Source organism: Watersipora subatra, chromosome 7 (assembly GCF_963576615.1).
Source record: "Watersipora subatra chromosome 7, tzWatSuba1.1, whole genome shotgun sequence".
NCBI classification, from domain to species: domain Eukaryota; kingdom Metazoa; phylum Bryozoa; class Gymnolaemata; order Cheilostomatida; family Watersiporidae; genus Watersipora; species Watersipora subatra.
This window is the reverse complement of record NC_088714.1, coordinates 4,222,942-4,248,105: the sequence shown is the minus strand read 5'-3', so window position 1 is coordinate 4,248,105 and position 25,164 is coordinate 4,222,942. Positions and strand designations below refer to the sequence as shown.

The following is a 25,164-nucleotide window of genomic DNA, read 5'->3' as shown; positions in this document are numbered from 1 at the left end:
ATCAACTGCCCATTAAATGGAAAATGCCTTGAGGGCAGTGTCATCTACCAATGCAATGTAACATCTAACAACAAAACAGAAAGCTATATAGGACTCACTGAAGGAAGCTTCAAGACACAATTCTCCAACCACAAGTCATCCTTCACGCACGCAAAAAACCAAAACGCTACTGAGCTGAGCAAACACATATGGCACCTAAAGAGCAACAATATAAGATATACAACATCATGGGACATTGTCACCAAAACGCAGTCGTACTCCAACGTAACCAAGACTTGTAACTTATGCCAGACAGAGAAACTGTACATTATATTTAGACCCGAGCAGGCAACTTTAACTAAACGATCAAAACTCATGTCATCATGTAGACACAGAAACAAATACTTACTTGAGAACACATAATGGCCAATTATACCTCTATGGAGAGCAGTTCCAATTTTGAGTTTCAAGCTTTTAGCTTTTTAATCCTTTTAATTCTCCTAACATTTAGTGATGAAAACAACTGCTCTGTACACATTCACACTACCTGACTACTGCAGCTAGCTCGCTGGCTGTATGAAACCAATGGTTGTAGTAATAAATTGAATAAACTTTACCCAAATACTTTTATGTATATATATATATATATATAGTTATGCCTCCTGCATAACTATATAACTTATATAACCTGCATAACTGGTCCAAAGCCTGTTTACAAATAATTAATAATTGGTAATAAGCGCCAAGTATGTTCCTATTTTTTGTCAACCCAAAAGAGTCAATTATTTTTACAGGCCACAATTTTGTTTAGCAGTACAAATAAAAAACACGATAAAAAGCATGCATTGTAAACCCTACATCAATTTTTAATCTTATTCTCTACTTGTAGAAAACAACTTCAATAAGCTGTTTACTTTTTAGACTAGCAAAATGAGTTGAAACAATTCACTACCATAGTCCACTACCGACAAACCTGTTTAGTTGCACCACTACTAGAGAGATTTGAAACACTGTCAGGTACCTTACCTGACACTCTCATTTTTCACAGGCCTGTGTAATACCTCCCCCAATACAACAAGGATTATGAGCTATAATAAAAGCATATTGAGAAGGATGAGTAGTCACTGAGTCAGATTTTGTACACAGATCATAACTGTGGGTGCAATACACAAATATCAGTATATCAATGAGATTACAGTTGAAACAAAAGTACATCTACATGCCACTGGTGAGTTCTTGAGATTAGAGAAGTATATCATATATCTAGTATATGTACATAGCCAATGGGGTTCTTTAACAAGGTTCATCCTAAAAAGCTAGGTGGACATTTTGTCTCACTTCATCTGCACCAAATTTTATGGTACACATATGTCGCTAAAATTATATTTTCTGACCACAAAATTGAGCTCATGGCTAATGATTTGTTTGTGATGCATAATCTATGATTGTCACAGGAAATAGCACAATAGATGAAAGGCATAAATTTTCAGTTTATAGCTACTCTAGTAATGACACAATGTGGTTTTGATAAAAGGGATCATGATTTCATACAAAATTTAGGCCTTACCATTGTTTTGAACTAAATTGAACACATTGATTGGCTATCAAGTAATGTTATTTATGTAAGCATGTGGCTATAATCAAAATTTTTACAGACCTCAAAGTGATTAACCTGACCGCTCCTCTTAGTGTTTATATTGTTTGGTTTGTTTTAGTGAAACATGACTGTGTAAGACTGACTGGCACTGTAAACACAAATTAAAGTTTAATTTGCATGCATTATTGTAATATTGACTTTACTAACGGCCAAAAAATTAGTAAACCGTGCACCACATTTAAAAGTTTGTCACTATCAACTTTACTATTATTTCATAGAAATATACTTATATAATATACTTTTGCTAGAGTAGAAAAGGACACTGCCAACATAATGTATTAGATAAAATTTTGCTCTAATGCCTTCACTATTAGTCTTATGTAAAAGATGTAGGTCTTTGCTCACTTAGACAAGCTGCTCTAGGCACCAAGAATAATTTTTAAAATTATTCTTTCAGAATTTGCTGAAATAAAAATAACCCACACATTGTGTTTTATCATGTACCAAAAAATAGCAAAGGAAATTGTTAAGAAAATGACTTTTCGCGCTCTAGTATATTTTTCTATGAAATTCACACCACAAACTGTTATGATTAGTTTAACATTAGTTAGCTTACAATGTATTAGTCAATGTCAATCAGATACAAAGTTGGCATTACTATGTTTATTAGCCAATTTATTTTAACTGTGGTTATTGACAGATATGATATAATCAATGTGCAATTGTGCAGGTTTAGATCACTTCTACCCTAGTCAGTCCTACCCTAGTCCTACTCCTATCCAAGTCTAGTACCCTCCTACATCTTCCTCTTATGTTCAGAGCCTTAGTAGTTAAAGTATTACAACTAATAACAATGCAGGGTTATGCACCAAAAAATTGTAGAATTATGTGTCAGAGACAAACATAACTCGTTCCAGCATTCAAATTAGTCATTGCATCAATCGGCATCATGACCTAAAATTATTACGAAATGAATATACAAAGGAAAAGTAAGTAGAATATTATATGAATGAAATATATAAGGGAAATGTGTTTTGAGTTTCTTGTGCTCAAAATTCCTGGTTGCATCTAAAATTGACCAAATACGACTTTAAATAAATGACTATTATATAGTTTATCCATTTTCTAGGTATAAAAATTAGGTGAGTGTTTGTGTTTCATTAGGATTTGAAAAGCTTTAAATGCAAGTCTGATTAGTGACAAGATATTGCTGCGCTTAAAGTTGCCTCAACTGAACTGCTTAAAGAGGTTTAGTGTCAGGAGTATGGCACAGGAACTGCTAGCGCTAGACAGTTATTGCAATCTTGTGCTATGTTATTGCCAGAGAAACTAGTCTCTTCCACTCTGATTGGTTATTATTATGTGGGTGGTATCAATCACGCTTACAAACTGCCATACTACTACCTGTCACTAGCCTAGCGAATGATGTATGATCTTGAAACCTGTATGTCATTACAGGGCCTCTAGATAGCTTATAACGAAGCGCTTGGAACCTTCGTGACATGGTAAATCATTACAATACTCTATCTCCTGGTTAGTATGAATCAATATGTTACATACTCTAGACATTTTCATACAGCATAAATTTTCATAATAGCGACAAAAAACATTTAAAATTGCCAACTTTGACATTGTGAGCATCATTGGATGAGGATGTACAAACAGTAGTTGTTTGGCTCCTAAGTGCATTTGGTGTCATAGCCTGTGGATCCCGCTTAACAATATATGCAACTATGGGTTTACTGATGTATTGCTGAGACCTATCAAAAAAAGTGTTTGTACCAGCATGTCTGCTAAATGATGAACATCATCAAGGCTGAAGTAGTTAACATATTACTGCAGCTTTATCGTCTACATATTTAGGGTTACATACATTAAAAGGCATTGAACTTTAAAAATAAAGTAATTATTTTTTATATTGCTCAACTCAGATATTTGACAAAGAATAATTGTCTAGTAATGTTATATTAACTATAAATATAATAAAACTCACCCAACCAATGAACCGTGAGCTATTCATAACCATAAAGTTACATGATGATCGACCAGAAACTATCATTAGTAAATGATGTCTGCAGATATTATTTTTAGCTTGTTTATAGATTTTTGTTACATATATTATAGAAAAGTTTAAAGTTCTTCTACCAGTTAGGCCTACTAAGATTCGTCGGGTTACTTATACAATGTAAAACTACAAAATAAGTCAGACACAATATTGCCAACAACATGGCTATTAGCAATTTTTTTAGGTGTCATTACTGACAGATCTAATATATTTAGTGTCAGTGTTGTGCAGGTCTATATCACTGTACCCTCTTACATTTTTCTCATAATCACACAAGATGGTTAGTTAACAGCAGACCTGCCAACTCCTAATATTCTAGTTTTTTAGGTTCTTTTGTTATTTTTCAGCTCCATAGCCTGTCTATGGTATCTCAATATTGTACAGTAGAAAGTAGCATATTAGCTTTATCTAATAAAAAATAAACTAAAATTTTGTCTCACTTCATCTGCACCCAGTTTCATGATACATGCATGTCATTAAAATTAGTTGTTTCTGACCACAAAATTGAGCTCATTGCTAATGATTTCCTTGTGATGCATAATCCATGATTGTCACAAGAAAGAGCACAAGATTCAAAGTGCATAATTTTTCAGCTTATAGCAACTCTAGTAACGACACAATGTAGTTTTGATAAAAGGGATCATGATTTCATATAAAATTTAAGCCTTTCGATTGTTTTGAACTAAATTGGACACTTTGATTGGCTATCAAGTAATGTTATTTATGTAAGCATGTGGCTATAATCAAAATTTTTACAGACCTCAAAGTGATTAACCTGACCGCATCTCTTAGTGTTTATATTGTTTGGTTTGTTTTAGTAAAACATGACTGTGTAAAACTGACTGGCACTGTAAACACAAATTAAAGTTTAATTTGCATGCATTATCGTAATATTGAATTTACTAAAAGCCAAAAAATTAGTAAACCGTGCACCACATTTAAATGTTTGTCACTATCAACTTTACTATTATTTCATAGAAATATACTTATATGATATACTTTTGCTAGAGTAGAAAAGGACACTGCCAACATATTGTATTAGATAAAATTTTGCCCTAACGACTTCACTATTAGTCTTATATAAAAGGTGTAGGTCTTTGCTCACCTAGGCAAGCTGCTCTAAGCACCAAGAATACCTTTGAAAGTTATTCCTTCAGAATTTTCTGAAATAAAAATAACCCACACTTTGCGTTTTTATCATGTACCTAAAATGAAAGCAAAATAAATTGTTAAGAAAATGACTTTTTCACGTTCTAGTATATTTTTCTATAAAATTCACACCACAAACTGTTATGCTTAGTTTAACATTAGTTAGCTTAGAATGTATTAGTCAATGTCAATCAGATACAAAGTTGGCATTACTGTTTGCTCATTTACATTGCTCAAAACTCTTGATTGCATCTAAAATTGACCAAATAAAACTTTACATAAATTACTATCATATAGTTTATCCATTTGGTGGCTATAAAAATTAGGTAATTGTTTGTGTTTCATCAGAATTTGAAAAGCTTTGCATGCAAGTCTGACCAGTGACAAGTTATAATTGCTGCGCTTAAAGTTGTTCAAAATGAACTGCAAAAAGAGGTTTAGTGCTAAGAGTATGGCACAGGAACTGCTAGCGCTAGACAGTTATTGCAATCTTGTGCTATGCTATGGCCATAGAAGCTAGCCTCTTCCACTCTGATTGGTTATAACTATTATGTGGGTAGTATCAATCATACACACACAAACTGCCCTGCTACAACCTGTCATTAGGCGAGTGAATGATATATGGTCTTGAAACCTGTATGTCATTACATGGCTTTTAAATAGCTTATAATCAAGTGCTTGGAACCTTCGTGACATGGTAAATCATTACAGTACTCTATCTTCTGGTTAGTATGAATCAATATGTTACATACTCTAGACATTATCATACAGCATAAATTTTCATAATAGCGACACAAAATCATTTAAAATTACAAACTGTGACATCATGAGCATCATTGGATGAGGATGTACAAACAGTAGTTGTTTGGCTCTTAAGTGCATTTGGTGTCATAGCCTGAGGACCCCGCTTAACAATATATGCAATTACGGGTTTACTGATGTATTGCTGAAGCCTATCAAACAGAGTGTTTATACCATCATGTCTGCTAAATGATGAACATCATCAAAGCTGAAGTAGTTCACATATTACTGCAGCTTTATCATCTACATACAATTGTATATAATAGGGTTACATACATTAAAAGGCATAGAACTCTAATTATTGTTTAGTAATGTTATATTAACTATAAATATAATAAAACTCACCCAATCAATGAACCGTCAGCTATTCATAACTATAAAGTTACATGATGATCGAATAGAAACTATCATTAGTGAATGTTGTCTGCAGAAATTATTTTTAGCCTGTTTATAGATTTTTTTGATATATTATAAAAAAGTTTAAAGTCTTACTATCTAAACTTAGAGTCTTTATATTATTTAGTTTTGAAAAACAATACACAGTATCTTAAATATAGTTTTGTATACAACTGCAGTTCATTCAAAGTTGCTGATTGATTTGAAGATGGAAACAACCTTCAACTGATGAAGTGATGGAACAGTCAGTATTTAGACTAGTCAGTATGATAACAAACAGTCTGGTCAGTCTGATTGTAAATATACTCTACTTTTACTAGAGTTGAATAAGCCACTAGAAATATATAATATTAGAGCAAATGTTGCACCAACAAATTTTGCATTAAATTTTTGTTATATAAGATGATGTCATCTATGCTCACTTATTCGATACACTAAACTCGTTTTTCTAAGATTTACGGAAATAAAGAGAAACAATTGATGATTTGTTTATAGACTATTTTATCTAGAAATAAAATAACAGCAAGCTTTTAAGAAATTGAGTTTTTTTATGTTCCAGTACATTTGTCTACAAAATATATTTACCAAGATGCCGCGTGTTAATTATACTATATAAAACTTAAAAATCAATCAGACACAATGTTGCCAACAATATGTTAATCAGCAAATTTGTGTACGTGTTGTTACTGGCCGATTTGAAGTGTTCAGTGTCAGTGTTTTGCTGGTCTTGGTCACTCTACCTTCCTACCTATTTCTCATAATCACACAGCATGGTTAGTTAACAGCAGACCGCCAACTCTTAAGATTCTAGTTTTATAGGTTTGTTGGTAATTTTGAGCTCTATAGCCTGTTTATGGTATCTCAATATTGTATAGTAGAAAGCAGCATATTAGCTTCAACTAGTAAAAATATACTAAAATATGTAAATAGTTTGTATAAAAAATTGTTTGATTCATACTTATGAGAGACTTTTCAGATAAAAATACCTCAAGATATTGCTTGGTTCATTTTAGTGAAACATGACTGTGTAAGACTGACTGGCACTGTAAACACAAATTAAAGCTTAATTTTTGTTTATTGTAATATTGAATTGGGATCTACTAAAAGCTGATAACAGCTGGTTACAGTCATGATGGTGACATAAGTGAAGAGACATGCCGGCGGTTAAAAGGTTGTTCGACATGCAAACATCGGTAAAATTATTTCAGCCAAGCGAATGAATTTTCCTTTTTGAAAACTCCAAAGGTCTCAGAAAACGAAGATAGAAGTAATCATTTGCTCACATTCATCATTCAGTTAAATTTGCTTTTATTTGTTTACAGTTCTCTTTATCTTTTTAGAGAGCTGGCACTTGTAGTTGGATTGTTCAGTAGTTTGATACTGATTGTTTAACTGATAGTCAGCTACTACTAGTAACTAAAGTATGTAGGGTTCACCTTCACCAGAACTCTCATTTTTTTGTACTTCATCGGAAACATTTTAAAATATTCTAGAAACTATTGTCTAGCTATTTGAGTGCCCATAGAAAAGTGCAGTGAGTTATAAAAGCTACACTGTATAATGTCTCCATAGAAGACTCTATATTTTCAGCAGTGATGTTCCTAATATGGTCATGTCTATGTAACCTTTATTAGATGCAATTATTCAGGTTCAGATTTTTTATCATTGCAGTAGTGCAAGTTTTTAAAGGAACTCAGTTTCTTGTCAGAGCCTTAACTTTCAAATAAAGCAGATATTGCTATTCATCATTGATTGGATGATGCACATTGTGCGATGGCAAGTCTGATGACGTCAAGTGACAGGAACCTCTACCACTAGAATTATGCATGCGTGAAATGACTAATCTATATATATTGTATATAAAAGAGGCACCAGAACATTTTGAGTTCAGAATCAGGTCTGATCAGCGACAGTTACAGAACACAGTAACAGTTTCAGTTAACTAAACATTACTAGTTTAATTATGGGCTATCTAGCTAGAGGTCATGAAATGTCATCTCTACTCTTGGATGAGAGTGACTCATTTGAATTATCAACTAACTCTTTATATCTTAACAGGTAAGGAAACACAATGCACATCATTTAACTCAGCTCATTAAGTTTGTTTAAGTTTCTATTTTTAGTTACAGGTATGAGATCAATACTTGTGAGTTTATTGACTATTCAGCAAGTGTTAAACTATCATATTAAATAGTGTCATGATGTCTTCAGTCATAACTTGTTTCTATTAATTTCAGTTCTAAAAGTCAGAGTGTCAAAAGTTTACAGACTCTTCTACCAGTAGACGCTTTCTCTCTATCAATCAACCAAACAAGATTTACCTCAGCAGGTAACAAATTTGATCCTCATTTAAAACCATGATTCTATAGTGCAATCTGAATGTTTGTTACTAGTGTTTGTAGGCGTTGCTTAAAATACATTCTTGATTTTTGTAGAAATGAACTCTGGTGATTTGAGGAGCTTTTGAATGTAATTCCAAGACAATCATTACAGTCATTGATAACCAAATCCTTGAGATGATAACTCTCTAAGATGAAGTTTCTCTGTAAACGAAAGAACCTTAATCAGTTTAATTTAAACTCCGTCCATCTATTTTATTTATTTTATTTCAAACTCCATCTATATAATTTATTTTTTTAAAAAGACTAATAGTATACTGCAGAGCTCTATGTGTGTAGATCGTTAAAATTTTTACTATTGATTTAATGTGCAGACGTCTAAATTGTTGAATTGTTTATGAATCTTTCTTCCTGGCATGTACAAGTATGTGAGTTGATAAATGGTTGTTATATATTTCTTTCTTATTAACGGTCTGCAATTTTGTCTATTCTCTGAAAGTTCTGTTTGGCTATTATATGATTTCGAAATGCTTTCACTGTCCCATTCTGATTATTTATATGTAACACCCATGTCTACTTAATATAGCAAAATACTTTTAAAAGATAAATGTGGACTTATTTTTGAATTACTGTTTAATTATAGCAAAACTGTTCTCGCTTATGAGCTAATGTCTGTATTACAAAGAAAAACTTTAAAATGTAATTGAGACACTAAAAAAAGCGCAGCACAACATACATTTGTATCTTCCTAATATTTTCATTGTGACATGTCTTGAAAAAGTCAAACTTGAAAATTTAAAAAGGTAATTAATGGTATATTTATTAACTAGCAGCTGATATTCTAAAAGTTTTCTTACTATCGAAGTACAGTATATAAACACTGTTATACTGATATTGTTATTATGACTAATCAGGAGACTTCTGAAGACGGTTGACTATCAGCATTTCATTTTTATATAGACCAGTTTTACATTCTATGCTGGTAGTGTTTTCATGAAAATATTCTCATGGAAAAAAATTTAAAACGGAGCTGTCCTCTATACTAGAGTTTTCTATTTTGTGAAGTTATTGCTGGTTTTGAATACCACTCAAGCGGAATATTCCAATTTTGATCAACCGAGTCATCAAATGCCAAATAATTCTTTCATTCTATATTTATATATATTATAGTTTAGGGTTATCTAACCTTAACTTTCTACGTGTACACCCAATAGGTGTAAAATGGCGTCATGCAGACATGCTTGCCAAAAGGTTTAGGAAAATTATCTATTTTCAGATTCTTTAACAAACACATTTTTGTTGTTGTATTATAAAATGGACATTTTCTTATATTGTTGGGTATTGTTTTGGTAAAGATCTAGTTTTCCATGTAAGCTACTCAAGTTCATTAGGTAATAATTTTAATACCTGTGTTACGCCGGGAATTTGGCTAACCAATTTATAAACTAGTACGACTGCTGTAGATGGCTATACTGCTACAGTATGGATTGCTCTTTCTTTTTACAAAACATACTCTTATAACCACTAGTATTACACACAAAATCTTAAACCATGATTTTATGCATTAGTTTGAATTGATAATATTATCCATTCTCTTTACTCATGGCTCGATCAGATTTGGCAGTTGTGCAATTGTAGTTGGATGCCCTTTTTAACACCAGCAATGGTTCTTATGTGATTTGAACCCCTGCCCTACCGATCATATGCTAGTGCACTGAACCACTGAAACATGGCTGCTCCTATAGCCATGAGTGTTACACACAAAATCTTAAACTGTGATTGTATAAGTTAGTTTGAATTGATAATAACACCCATACTCTCATAACTCTGATACACATATTAGTTTGCATATATGTTTATTACCAAAGTGAAAGCCTCTGACATCCCACTCACGTAATGCTATGTACATGTAGATGTTCTGTTTACAATATTACTCATGTTACTTATGCTATCAAAATTCTTTTAATAATTGCAAGCAATAATTTCAACCAAAAGCTGGTGGTTACCAGTGGTTTCAAGTGGTTACCAGTACTAGTGGTTTGACTCAACCATTTAATTAATCATTAAGTTTGAGTGAACTAAAGCACTCACTTTAACTCTAACTTTTAGAGATGACCATTGAAAAGAAATTTCTTACTCCATTCTTTTGATTATTTGATCCATTTGTTAACAGCTCAGCAATCTACAGATTTTTTTCCTGTGTCTATGCACATAGTTTGGTACACAACCTAGGCATACAGCTAGAATAGTCTACACCTAGCTCAACATCTTCAGCAAATTTGCTAAATTTATTTTCAGTAAATTCATTTGATCTGTAGCTCACTCGAACAAGATCAAGCCATCTATTAAATTGTTGTAATGCTTGAAAAATGCTGAAATAGTATTTATTCCATTTTACAGGCTTTTCTTATGAGATAATTGTTTTGGATGATTTGTAGCAATGGAAACAGAATTGAGATGTTTTTTTCAATTCTATTATAAGTATAAACTTATACATAAAGATAGAAAAATTGTTTCCTCACCCCGGTTAACCCAAGGGATAGTAATGCCAACATAAGCTCACGTCTTCTACCTGAGACCAGGGAGTTGAAGAGCTCACCTCAAGATCTTAGCCATTCCCAATAATGTGTGTTTCTGCAACTCACTCGTGTTGATTGTTGTAAAATTTGATGCGCAAGCAAGTGATGCACAATGCTTTAATGACTTCTGGAGTTACAATTGTTCTTACATGCCAGCTCTGTTCAATCTCTCTGACTGGGAGATATCTCTCCACTTTTTTTTCTTAGTTGGGTGTTTTGTAGTCATTGGGTGGTCATATATCTATTATAGTAGCTCTCTCTCTCTCTGTCTGCTTATCATAAAATCTGCTCAATCTATATTTCAAAATCAAATCAACATCTCTTGTGCAACCAATATCTGGCTGCCAAAACATGGCTATCAGTTCAGATGCTGAAGTCTCACAGGAGTTTAGCATAGTCATTCCTAATGACTTTCTCTGGAGCTTTCCACCGGTGTTGTAGTTTATTGAGGCCATATTGCATAAAGTCTGTACACTATGTCAGTGATTTGATTATGTAGCTTATGTGCTTCCGATAATTAGGCCATCTTCCTTTAGCTACATATCTGTCTGGTAAAGGTCGTCAACCTCAGATACCTGTCAGTGGTAGGCACCATGGAGAGGTTTTATGTGCCAGTCACTGGCAGTCAGATTCCTTATTATCAGCGTGTAGTTCCATTGTCACAGTGAACGAGTGGAATTCAGCTAGCATCATATCTATTCTGACCTATTCTTTTTTCATTGTTTTCTGTTCACTTTTGAGTCTACTGCCTCCATACTTCCTATTAAAATATAATCTACTAGTATCGGGCTTCAGGTGATCTATGCATGGTCAGTAGCTTATGAGTTGCTATGCATGTTTCTTGATGGCTTCCCCAGTCTAACTTATTATGCCTGCTGGGTACCGTATTGCCGGCAGTGCATAGATATTTATTTCCACAATTTGGTTCCTGACATTGAGTTGGCTTCATAAGACCCGCCAGGTAGAGTTTATATAGATATAGGACCACAAGCCATTGATACCCAATACCTATCTCTCAATTTGATAGTAGGCACTAAAACCAAGTTATTTTTCATAAGTGTTCAAAACTATGTCACCAATAATATTAATGATAAAATATTTAAAGTTCTTTGAGTCAAGTAATGTATGAGTGTAAAGAAAGCTAAAGCATGCCGGTATGTGAAACATATCTGCAGCCATTGGTAGCCTCTCCAGTTGATTTGAAAACACGTAATAACAGTTGAAATCCTGATATCTGATTCATTCTTGTAGCTGGTCCAAAGCCTGTCTACAAATAATTAATAATTCGTAATAAGCGCCAAGTATTTTCCTATTTTTGGTCAACCCAAAACAGCCAATCATTTTTACAGGCCACAATTTTGCTTAGCAGTGCAAATAAAAAGCACGATGAAAAACATGTTAATCCCTACATCATTTTTAATATTATTCTTTACTGATAAAATAACAACTTCAATAAGTTGTTTATTTTTTAGACTAGCAAAGTGAGTTGAAACAGTCCACTACCATAGTCCACTACCTACAGACCTGTTTGGTCGCACCACTACTAGAGAGATTTGAAACACTGTCAGGTACCTTACCTGACACTCTCATTTTCTACAGGCCTGTGCAATACCTCCCCCAATACAACAAGGATTATGAGCTATGATAAAAGCATATTGAGAAGGATGAGTAGTCACTGAGTCATATTTTGTACACCGATCATAACTCTGTGTGCAATACACAAATAGCAGTATATCATTGAGATTACAGTTGAAACAAAAGTACATCTACATGCCACTGGTGAGTTCTTAAGATTAGAGAAGTATATCTAGTATATGTACATAACAAATGGGGTTCTTTTGCAAGGTTCATCCTAAAAAGTTAGGTAGACATTTTGTCTCACTTCATCTGCACCAAGTTTCATGATACATGTATGTCGTTAAAATTATTTTTTCTGACCACAAAATTGAGCTCATTGCTAATGATTTCTTTGTGATGCATAATCCATGGTTGTCACAAGAAAGAGCACAAGATCCAAAGTGCATAATTTTTCAGTTTATTGCTACTCTAGTAACGACACAATGTAGTTTTAATAAAAATGATCATAATTTCATACAAAGTATTAGCCTTTCCATTGTTTTGAACTAAATTGGACACAGTGATTGGCTATCAAGTAATGGTATTTATCTAAACATGTGGCTATAATCAAACTTTTTACAAACCTCAAAGTGATTAACCTACCGCACCTCTTAGTGCCTAGCCTTAGTCTTAGTTCCCTGGCAAAAGTTTTTACCTAACACACTTTCTTTAGACCAGTATTGCTGGTTTTTATCATTATACTTCTCACTATTCAAAAGTAAATCCCATTGAAAAATTCTAATCATTTTTATCTCAAATGTTTGCTGAATGATTATTGCCTACTAATATTATTTTTGCTATAAATATAATAAAACTTATCCAATCAATGAACTGTGAGCTACTGTAAAGTAACATGATGATATATCAGAAACTACTATTAATTACATTCTGTTAAAAAGATTTTTTAACAGGTTTCTATTAGTTTTTTATTTTATTATAAACAAGTCTTGAAGTTTTTCACCCTAAACATCAAGTTTTTAAATTAGATTGACTTGGGGTACCATAGCATAGTAATGCAAATCCAGCTTTGTATACAGCTTCTATAAAGTTTTGTTTGTTAGATTATAAAGAAGCTGTTAAGTCTTTCCATCTAAACTTATGTATAAAACAACGTGTAAAACTTGATGATTGATTTGAAGATGGAAACAACCTTCAACTGATGAAGTGATGGAACAGTCAGTATTTAGACTAGTCAGTATGATAACAAACAGTCTGGTCAGTCTAATTGTAATTATACTCTACTTTTACTAGAGGTGAAATAAATTACGTAAAAAATGCATTACGTCTAAAAGTTTGTCACTATCAACTTTACTATTATTATATAGAAATAAAATATACTTCTATAATATGCTTTTACTAGAGTAGAAACAGACGCTGGCAAAATATTGTAGTAGATAAATTTTTGCACTAATGACTTCACTGTTAGTCTTATATAAAAGGTGTAGGTCTTTGCTCACCTAAGCAAGCTGTTCTAGGTATCAAGAGTAATTTTGAAAATTATTCTGTCAGAATTTGCTGAAATAAAAATAACTCCCACTCTGTTTTTATATATCATGTACCCAAAAAGAAAGTAAAAGAAATTGTTAAGAAAATGATTTTTTCACATTCTAGTACATTTTTCTATAAAATCAACATCATAAACTGTTATGTTTAGTTTAACATTAGCTAACACACAATGTATTAGTCAATATCAATCAGAGAAAAAATTAACATTACTGTTTGCTCATTTACATTGCTCAAAATTTTTGATTGCATCTAAAATTGACCAAATACAACTTTAAATAGATGACTATTATAGGCCTATAGTTATCCATTTGAAGGCTATAAAAATTAGGTAAGTGTTTGTGTTTCATCAGGGTTTGAAAAGCTTTAAATGCAAGTCTGACCAGTGACAAGACGTGATTGCTGCGCTTAAAGTTGCTCCAACTGAACAGCAAAAAGAGGTTTAGTGCCAAGAGTATGGCACAGGAACTGCTAGCGCTAGACAGTTATTGCAACCTTGTGCTATGCTATGGCCAGAAAAACTAGTCTCTTTCACTCTGATTGGTTATCATTATGTGGGGGTATAAATCATGCGTTCAAACTGCCCTACTACCTGTCACTAGCCTAGTGAATGATGTATGATCTTGAAACCTGTATGTCGTTACATGGCCTCTAGATAGCTTATAACGAAGCGCTTGGAACCTTCATGACATGGTAAATCATTACAATACTCTATCTCCTGGTTGGTATGATTCAATATGTTACACACTAGACATCATCACACAGCATAAATTATATTATAGCAACAGAAAAGCATTTAAAATTACAAACTGTGACATCATGAACATCATTGGATGATAATGTACAAACAGTAGTTGTTTGGCTCCTAAGTGCATTTGGTGTCATAGCCTGTGGATCCCGCTTAACAATAAATGTAACTAAGGGTTTACTGATGTATTGCTGAGACCTATCACACAGAGTGTTTATACCATCATGTCTGCTAAATGATGAACATCATCAAGGCTGAAGTAGTTAACATATTACTGCAGCTTTATCGTCTACATATATAGGGTTACATACATTAAAGGGCATTGAACTTTGAAAATAAAGTAATTATTTTTGATATTTCTCAACTCAGATATTTGACAAAGAATAATTGTCTAGTAATGTTATATTAACTATAAATATAATATAACTCACCCAATCAATGAACCGTGAGCTATTCATGACTACAAGGTTACTTGATGATCGAACAGAAACTATCATTAGTAAATTATGTCTGCAGATATTATTTTTAGCCTGTTTACAGATTTTTGTTTGATATTTTATAAAAAAAAATTTTAAGTTGTTCTACCAGTTAGACCTACAAAGATTCGTCAGATTACTGATAAAATATAAAACCACAAAATAAGTCAGACACAATATTGCCAACAACATGGCTATTAGCAATTTTTTTAGGTGTCATTACTGACAGATCTAATATATTTAGTGTCAGTGTTGTGCAGGTCTATATCACTGTACCCTCTTACATTTTTCTCATAATCACACAAGATGGTTAGTTAACAGCAGACCTGCCAACTCCTAATATTCTAGTTTTTTAGGTTCTTTTGTTATTTTTCAGCTCCATAGCCTGTCTATGGTATCTCAATATTGTACAGTAGAAAGTAGCATATTAGCTTTATCTAATAAAAAATAAACTAAAATATGTAAATAGTTTGAATAAAAAAATTGTTTGATTCATACTTATGAGAGATTTTTCAGATAAAAATACCTCAAGACATTGCTTGGTTTGTTTTAGTGAAACATGAATGTGTAAGATTGACTGACACTGTAAACACAAATTAAAGTTTAATTTGCATGCATTATTGTAATATTGAATTGGGGTCTACTAAAAGATGCTAAAATAAGAGCTGTTTGTATCAAAAACTCAACTCCCACCTTTTAATGATTCATTGTAGTCAGAAACTGGATCAATATGACATAAGTTTATTTGTATTCATGCAGTAATTAATATTATATGTGAGAATAACATATATTATTTTGTAGATTTTAATAGACTGAAATTAAACTGACACAAACTGTTTTCATCAATGAAGAGCCTCAATAATAAAACTAGTAAAACTAGTTTTATTAACTCTAAAACTCTCCAATAACTCTAAAACTAGTACAACTACATGTAGTTTTAGAGTTATTGAAGATTGTCATCATTGTACAAGAGCATTTTGAAATAGTACTTTAGACAAAGAAAGCCAGAAAACTCCAGAGAATTTTTCATGAAATGTCGGGATTTTGTCAAAAATTAACCTTCTGCAGTATTTTCTATTATTAGGCATAAATTTAACTGTATAGATTTTGTAATATTTGTTAAGATAGTTCTTATAGAAAACTGCATTGAAATTACATGGTATCCATAAACTGAGTGCTAGTGAGGTGAAATTGTAGAATAATTGTTAGTGCATTACAAAAAACTATAGTTATAATATCAGATTATGAATGACTCAGGGCAAAGGGATTGGGTTAGAGTCTTCATAATAATGTAAGTAATATAGGGTAGAGTTTTGCAACTTGCTTATGAAATGTTGTATCAGACTTGATGAAATATCTAAAATCCAGAATAAAAGAATTAACATAAGAAATTCAAGTCACAGTTTTTTCCCTGGCATTGCCGAATATGACTGCTTGTAGATTATAGGTCAAACTACAAGTTCTTTTGACAGACTTTGAATATCATGCAAAATATTACTGCTAGTAGAGTAAAATGCATACAAATTCTTACTCAGACCACCGAGAAAGGCTTATTTTTAGGTGGTTGTACCTTAATGCTATGGCTAAAAGAGGGGTCAAAATCATCCTAAACTGTTGAATGTACACGATGATGGGTACTGGCAGCCAACTGAAAGTGCTTGAATGATTGGTGTGTTTGTGTTGTTATTGATTAGCCCTTGGTTAATATTATCCCTTAGGCATTTTGTGATGTCATGAATCCTAATATTTTAAACACAGCATCTACATTACTACAAGTAGAATGTGATGTCACAGGCTGTCAACTTAGTAATAATCATTTATGCAAATTAATGTATGTATCAGATTCGTGCTCTGCCTTTCAAGTATTGTAAGGCAGAGTACGAATCGAAACGCTGATTAAACTATACAAAAGTTTATAATTTTAGAGTTGCATTTAATACTCTTGCTTATAGGTGTTTGACTTGTAGAAGAAATAGTGATTGACACTGCTATGATATAGCTATTTTTAGTAGCAGTACTAGTTTATGAGTTGATGCAAGTCACAAGTTGTTTCTTAGAAGACTGGTTATCAAGAAAAGCAGCCTTGTTTAACTCACTCTCTTTTACAAATGTGACTATATCAGACTCATGTATTTCCATGTTAGTAACTTCGTACTTTAACAAAACTAATAATGAGTGGAGCATGAATATTCGCAGTTACGACTCAAATTTATCAAATGTCTTTTGAATGTTCTATGAATAAAAAGATTTGTGAAACTTTACTTCATGTACTTCTACCTTCAACAAATATAGAAATACAAATTGTTAGGTCAAAACAACTGTGAACTACCATTGGGATTTTCCAACCATATTTCAAGAACAGCTCTAAAGACTTGAAACTTCACAACATAAACTCCTACTTACAATAAATATAGAAAAACAAACTAGCAAACAATTCTAAATTATCACTGAGATTTCCCAACATATTTCAAGGGTAGTTTTAAAACCATCTCATAATAGTAAATGTAAAAGGATTTTGCACAATCAGTAAAGACATTCACCTTGAAAAAAATAATGTTAGTAAAAGTAATAATAATTTACTAATAGCACTGTTGATTGTTGTGCATAACAATTGTTAAGCTGGTCTAGAACACCGGTACTGTTTTAGTAAAAAATTTATTAAAGATCTAGCTTTCCAAGTAAATTACTTAAATTCATTAAGTAATTATTTTATTAATGCCAGGCATTTGGCTAGTTGTTCTACAATTACACAATGTGAGTAGTTTGTATGCTGGCAGTTTTAGACAAATAAATTCTACGTGTAACTTTGTAAAACACAAAATATATATGAAAATCTTTGAAGCAACAAGTTTTTGTAAAGCTTACCAACTATTTGATGTTTTAGTAAATGAGCCAGAATAAAAAACATACAAACTATTGCTTTTGTGAACAATTGTGTAGCTGAAGCCTTCCCTACTCTCACACAACATTAAAAACTTGTTTCAACTAAAAGTCTTGGTGATTTTTTAGATTTGTAGATAATAGCCGCTGTTCTGTTTCTTACTTTTCATCTATGTGTAAATAATAAAACTTTGGTATCACATTAGCCATCTCAGCTTTGATGATGTTTATTATTTAGCCCACACACTGGTACAAACATTCTGCACAACATTCTAGAGTGATTAAACCAAGTAGTTTGCACCAGATTGAATCAGGCCAACTTGGAGGTAGAGTATTGCGATGAATTGCCATGTCACAAATGTACTCAATCATAAGCTGCTTACAGGCAATGTAAAGATAAACACATACCAAGAGTATTCATGACTCACTAGAATAGTGGTGAGTTGTAGAGTAGTTTGGGTAGCATGCTATGTCACCCCTGCTATAATTATAGCCAGAGTAGAAGAGACTCATTCCTCCGGTCATATCATAGCTTTTCAAATTATGATCATACACAAGCACTAAAACACTGTTGGTAGCCGCGGAATAGATAAACTATATAATAACCATCAATTTAAAGTATTATTTGTACAGTATACGCATGTTACTATATTTATATGTTATGTATAACTACAATAACATTAATAGTCTTTAACTATTTGCAAACATCAGAGGTATCAGCTTTTAAAAATCAAATGCTTTATTTGCAAGTTTCTATGCTTCTAAACATAATCAAAAAATAATAATTCCCATCTTCTACCTCCACATTTTGTATAAAAGTTAAACAGTGTTATATTAGAATGTTTGCTAGTGAAATGGTTTGGTATCACGAGTAATAGTGTTGCAAATTAATCCTATCTTTCGTTTATTTTAAATAATCTATTCTATCTTTTTAAATCCCAGAGTTTGTCTGTTGTTGGTTTGTCTGTTGTTGGTTTGCCTGTTCGTGTGTCCAGCTATTGCAACAAATTTTAAGAATAAAAAATTCCCATTGCACTGGGTTTAAACTAGGTACCTCCAGTTCTGCAGATATGCCTTTATCCTGTACACTGTCCATTTGGCAATAAAATGGAATAAATTAGGCAAATTTTCATCATACATAACAATAATTCATGGTTTCATGCTACAAACTTCAGTTAGCAATATGTTAGAATTGTTGGCCAGAAGAAAAATGCTTATACTCCCATGGGCAGCAAAACTATTGCAATCAGTATAGAGCTGCAATAGACAGTGCAGCTGGTACAGTATGAATTACATAAAAATAAACAGAAATAGATAAAGTGCACAGTAATAAACCAACATCTTCATTTAAAATTTAAAATAGTAGAGATTTTACATTTTAATTAAAATAGTTTTTAGTGCAAACACTTTTTTTATTAACCATGCAAAGCCGTGCATTCAGGTAGAATATCATTAAATTATACCATTAAAAGTCTAAAAGACTAAATGGACTGTAACAAAACTGGCTCTATGGATGTGCAATGTACATAGGTTTCTGTTTGGGTGAGGTATTTGTGTATTAGAAGGTAAAAAATATTTATGCAAGCTAACAAATGATTAGAATTTATCGAGGCAACTTATTCAGAATGTCAAGAGATATAAAAACTAAAACCAGCAATCCTAGTTTAGAAAAATTGTGTCAGGTAAAAACCACTGTTTTACGTTTTTCAGAGAATCAAAACTAAGTTTTCAATGCATTCAATTGAGATACACATCTGTAGTCATATTAATTATTTTAAGGTCAGTAAAAGTTTAATCATAGCCATGTGCCTAAATAAAGAGCATTACTTGACAGATCATTGTGTCTCATTGTAAAAACAACGAGCCACTTGCCGTTAGCCTGGCACATAGCCAATGCCTATTTTTGAATAAGCTAGTATTGCCAAACTTAATAAGAGCTGTGAGAGCAAGGATAAAATGATGTTGCCTTGAAATTGAGGACAGTATGTGTATTTTTACTCACATAGCAACATATATCGCCCAATGAATCCATCAATCTCGCGTAACTCAATGGTTTAGCATATCTTCTGGGGAACAGGCGGTTCTGAGATCAAATCTTCTGCAATATGGATTCTTCATTACAAGATTTTAATAGTTATAGCTAGAGCTATAAGCTATATAGCTAATAGTTATAGCTAGACAAACCGAATCACACAAAATTTGAGATTTATATATATAGGTTATTATTCTTTTTTACAGCAAAATTAAACTGTACTATTACAGAGTGAAAGGAAAAAAGTTGTGTAATTTGGTTCTTGCATTACTCGTTGTAACAGTTATAAATTTATATCAAAAGGAATTCATTACCAATAAACCTAATTTGGTGGTATAAAATGAAAAATCTTTCCAGCGATATATTAATTGGCTTGACAAAGACGAAATAAAACAAGCTATTCAGACAGCTTATACTAATAATCCTTGCTAAGGATGTCTATTTGTTACGTAGGCTACATGTGATGAATTTCTCCAATCTTCCCCAGACACACCTGGCGTATAGGTGTACTTTTATTAAAGTATAATTTCAAGGATATGCTAAACTTTGTGGTACATTCATTATCTGTCTACAAAGTATTACTCAGTAGCTACTCATTCTATACAATGTTGTTACTCTTTTTATTGATCTTGGAACGTAAGTCACAATCTCATAGATGTACTAAACTCTGTGTGTCGTAACCACAGTTATGATCTGTGTACAAAATATGACTCAGAGACTACTCATCCGTCTCAATATGTTTTCTATTATTCCCAATAATCTTTGTTGTACTCATAGCTCATTTTTATTATGTTTAATAATTCTGCTGAACAAACTTATAGCTTAATTAAAGCTATTTTTCGAAGAAATCAATGTTTGATTAAACAAGAAGAATTGCCATAGACCTGCTCTTGATATATTGCTGAGCACTTTACAACAACCTTTTCATCAGTGAACGGTAAGTTTCTTGTTATCTTAGAATTATTTGGTCGTACACAAGGTCAACAGAGTTCAATCAATTCTGCTTATTGATAAAAAAACCACAGCATTACTTGTGTCTAGAAACCAAAGTTTTAAACACCGGGCACAGACAGATACATTTAACTTAATTACTCTGATCTCTCTGCAAAATTGGATTACAGTCATATGCTTAGGTAAGTAAGAGTACTGAGCAGCCAATCATCGTGTCACATTTTAAAACAATAGAACTAGATTTTATATGAAATATTTATTTTTTATATGCAAACCAGATTGTACCATTACAAAATTAGCTGAAAGCAGAAAGTTATGTGAATTGACTATTGTGTTCTTGTCAGTGACAAATATAAATTTGCATAATAAGGAAATCGTTAACATGAGCCTAATTATGTGGTAACGAATAGAAGGTATTTTTACTAACACATCATGGAGTTTAACATAGATAAGATGAGACAAGATGTGCACACAGCTTAACCTGATAATCCTTGCTATAAAAAGCCCATTTGTTACGGACTTATGGTGCACTTTTAAAATTGCACAGAGACACCCTAATGTATAGATGCACTTATGTTAACTACAACTTTAATGACCTAATAAACTTTGTGTGTTGCATATTCAATTTTGATTAGTGTACATACGATGACTCAGTAAAATCGGACCCTTTCTAAAACATTTTTTATTATTACCAAAAATCTCTGTTGTACTCATAGCTTGTTTTTTATTATGTTCAATGACTTACTCTTCTGAACAAAACTATAGTCTAAACAGTCTAAACAAAGCTAGTTTTTTATAGTCTATTTTTAGGCTAAAAAACAAGTTGGTTAGGGCATTCTTATGATATTCTGTTGTAAATTTACAATAACCTTTTTATTACTTACCTGTAAATTTGTTATTATTTCAGGTTTAGTCGGTGAAACTTTAGATCAACAGTAACCATTTAGATCTGTTCATCTATGTATATATATATAAATTTCAGTCTCTGTTCAGTAATATTGATAAAGTTTCAGTAACCAAAACCTATTTTATAGAGGATGTGAACTCCGAACCTCCTGCTCTGAAGGCATCAGGCTTATTTATTACACTGTAGCATTAAACTGCGTAAAGCAATCAATTATGGTGAAGATATTCATTTCACTGGTTAAAATACACATTATGATGTTGCATCACAAGTAACGATTATTAGCCAGTCACTCACTAAGTCAATCACCAGCATTTCATGGGTAATAATAACAGCTTATAAACAGTTGCAGGTAATGTAGTGTGAAGGTAATGTAGTAGGTAAAATAATGTAATGTTTATAAACTGTCTTTATTACCTTGCAACACAGGGCATTCAGTAGTTAATCTATACATTTTTGTGCGAACAGTTTAAAGAAAAATAATAAGAGAACATGAGATGCTGCTTACCTGTTAGTAACAGCAGCCGGGCTTTGGGTCAGTTGCAGAACAAACCAAATAAATTAAAAATGCATAGAAATAAACATTTATTAACTGTAAAATCATATAAACATTTTGCTTTGAGTTAGTTGAAAGTATATAATACATACATGATGAAAAATCAGTACACTCATAATTAATTCAGTGAGTCACACCTTTAGAACTGGTGTGTAATACTCATAGTTACAGGTATATGACTTTAAATGATAAAGTGATTGACACTGTTATGGTAGAGCTGTTTAGAGAGACAGTACCAGTTCATAAACCGGTGCATGTCACAATCTATCTAGTAGACGAATGATTACAGATAAAAACTGTCTTAATTAACCAACTCTTCTTTTGCCAAAGTGACTATATCTGACTCAGGTCACTCTATGCCAGTAACTATTTACTTTAGCAAACTAATAGTGAGTGGAATACAAATGCGGAATGTGCAAAATACGTACATAAATCAAATACCTTTTAAAAGCTCTATAAGCAAAAAATGGTTTCTGCAACTTTAATACACGCATGTTAACTTGCAGCAAACATAGAAAATAATTGTTAGTTGAGATCAGATTCTGAAATATAATAAAGATTTTTAAATTATATTTGAATAGCGGCTTTAAGACCAACTCAAACTGCTTGAATGTAACAAGATTTTGTACAATCAGTTAAAACCAATGTGAGAGAGTTGCTGTTTATGATAACAATAGGGACGTGATCTAAATTTTAAGTTTTAACAAAAAGGACACAAAAGATGCTGTGAATTTTGACAGTTCAGGTTTACATAAAAGCTTCATGCAGCTGCTCTGTCATCCTTGAAAGGTTTTCTTTTTGAAATTGTGTTTAAACTATAAGATATATACAAAAATCCCAAAACTTTGTTGAGACTCGATTTATTATGTAATAAGATAGGGCATTGCACTCATGCGACAATCAAAGAACATGTACATAAATTTACAAAATTAATTATTTTTTAGAGAGGAAAGCTCTATTTTTAAAATAAAGAGTATTATCATAGATATAGTAAACCCTAGATTGGCAAATAGCTGTCATTACAATGGAGCAAAAGTGAGGCCTATAATTGGCTGCTGTTCTCACGACGCTACATCGCAGTGATGTGCATAACGGCAACAGAGCCTTCAGCTGAGCAATGAGTTTAGTAGTGAAAGCATGCTTGTCCTACTAGTTTGTAAGTCATAAACATTACAATAAGACCAAATTCTTGGTGAAATGTCATCAGAGAAGACTACAACACCTCAGGTATGTGAACCCAAACAAAAAATTTTAAATACTTGGTAAACTTGACCTTTGCACATGTACCATATCATTGGTTTACTTTGTAAGTTGCTACTGGAAACAAACTATCAACTGAACTTACTTGTCTTATCATCGTCTCATAGCAACGAACCTACCTTTCTATGATTATTCTAAATTGAAAGTGAAGTGAATGAATGCTTGGAACTATCAAAAGAAAGAGCGTCCAGACTGTTTACGACAACATATATTACATACTTGTCTCTCGGCTGATAGGGTTGTAATCTAGCTTGGCATGATTCATCAAATGCTTTTTTGTCTCATTCCAAGTAATGTAATGATAGTCATTCTACTACATGTATGTATTGTTAATGTTTAGGCTAAGAAAAAGTCAAGCCGCAGCTGGTTCTGTGCCTATGAATGTTCAAGCAATTCTGAAAAATGCCCAGATCTGGTATTTCACCGCTTTTCAAACAAAAAACGAGCTGAAACCCGTAATGCTTGCCTAATGCAGTGCGAAAACAGGATTGGACTCCTGCATCAAGCTCTGTAATATGCAGTGGATATTTTCAGAAAGGTTGCAACAAGGTTCCACCAGGTATTGGAAGAAAATTAATGCTAAAATCTGATGCAATACCTACAATATTTACAGCTTATCCAACCTACCTTCAGCCAAAATCTGTGACAAGACGGACACCAACCATAAGAACAGAAAGCCTGCCGAAACATGGAAGAACATCTCAGACAGCAGCCAGCACCATAATACCTGACCCTAAAAATACTACACCTGGTGATACTACTATTCATGATGATGAGCAACCTGCAGCTTTTGACAATCAGGACACACTTACAGCCTCGACAACGAGCTGCCGACGTGGTGGTAGACTTAAACAGCCTGCTGTCACACGTATCTCAATATTAAAAAGAAGAATCGATTAGAGCAGAGGATTAGGATTTAAAATAATTTGATCACAATACTGAAAACGGACATTAAGCTTAACAATATTATTGTTAATTATTGTCAAATGAAACCACAAACAAAGTTAGAAAGACTAAAAAGACTTGCAGCAAAAAGGTAAAAGAGTTTGCCATAACATTGTTCTATTATTCGCCCAAGGCTTATGAAACCTGCGGACACAACTTACATTGCCAAATTCACGCACTATTTGATCATGGCTTTGGTCATGACAGATGTCATCAAGAATTTGAAGAATGCCATCTGCAGATAACTGCTTCTAAATCTCATTTGATTCATTAGTTTGTTATTAGTATAATTTTTATTTGGTCACTCTTTGTATTATCAATGATATAGAAGCTTCTAAATCATTGGAATTATTCATTACCATGTGTCTAAGATTCTTGCCCTTCTCA

At 32.6% G+C, this 25,164-nt stretch overlaps 1 long non-coding RNA gene across 1 annotated transcript; it reads left to right on the top strand.

Annotated features, from left to right (window-relative positions):
* Positions 1-7,898: 7,898 nt before the first annotated feature.
* LOC137400277 (uncharacterized) lies at positions 7,899-8,907 on the top strand. Its single transcript, XR_010979246.1, has 3 exons — positions 7,899-8,045; positions 8,225-8,316; positions 8,423-8,907. It is a non-coding gene; the product is annotated as an uncharacterized lncRNA (long non-coding RNA).
* The last annotated feature ends 16,257 nt before the right edge of the window (positions 8,908-25,164 follow it).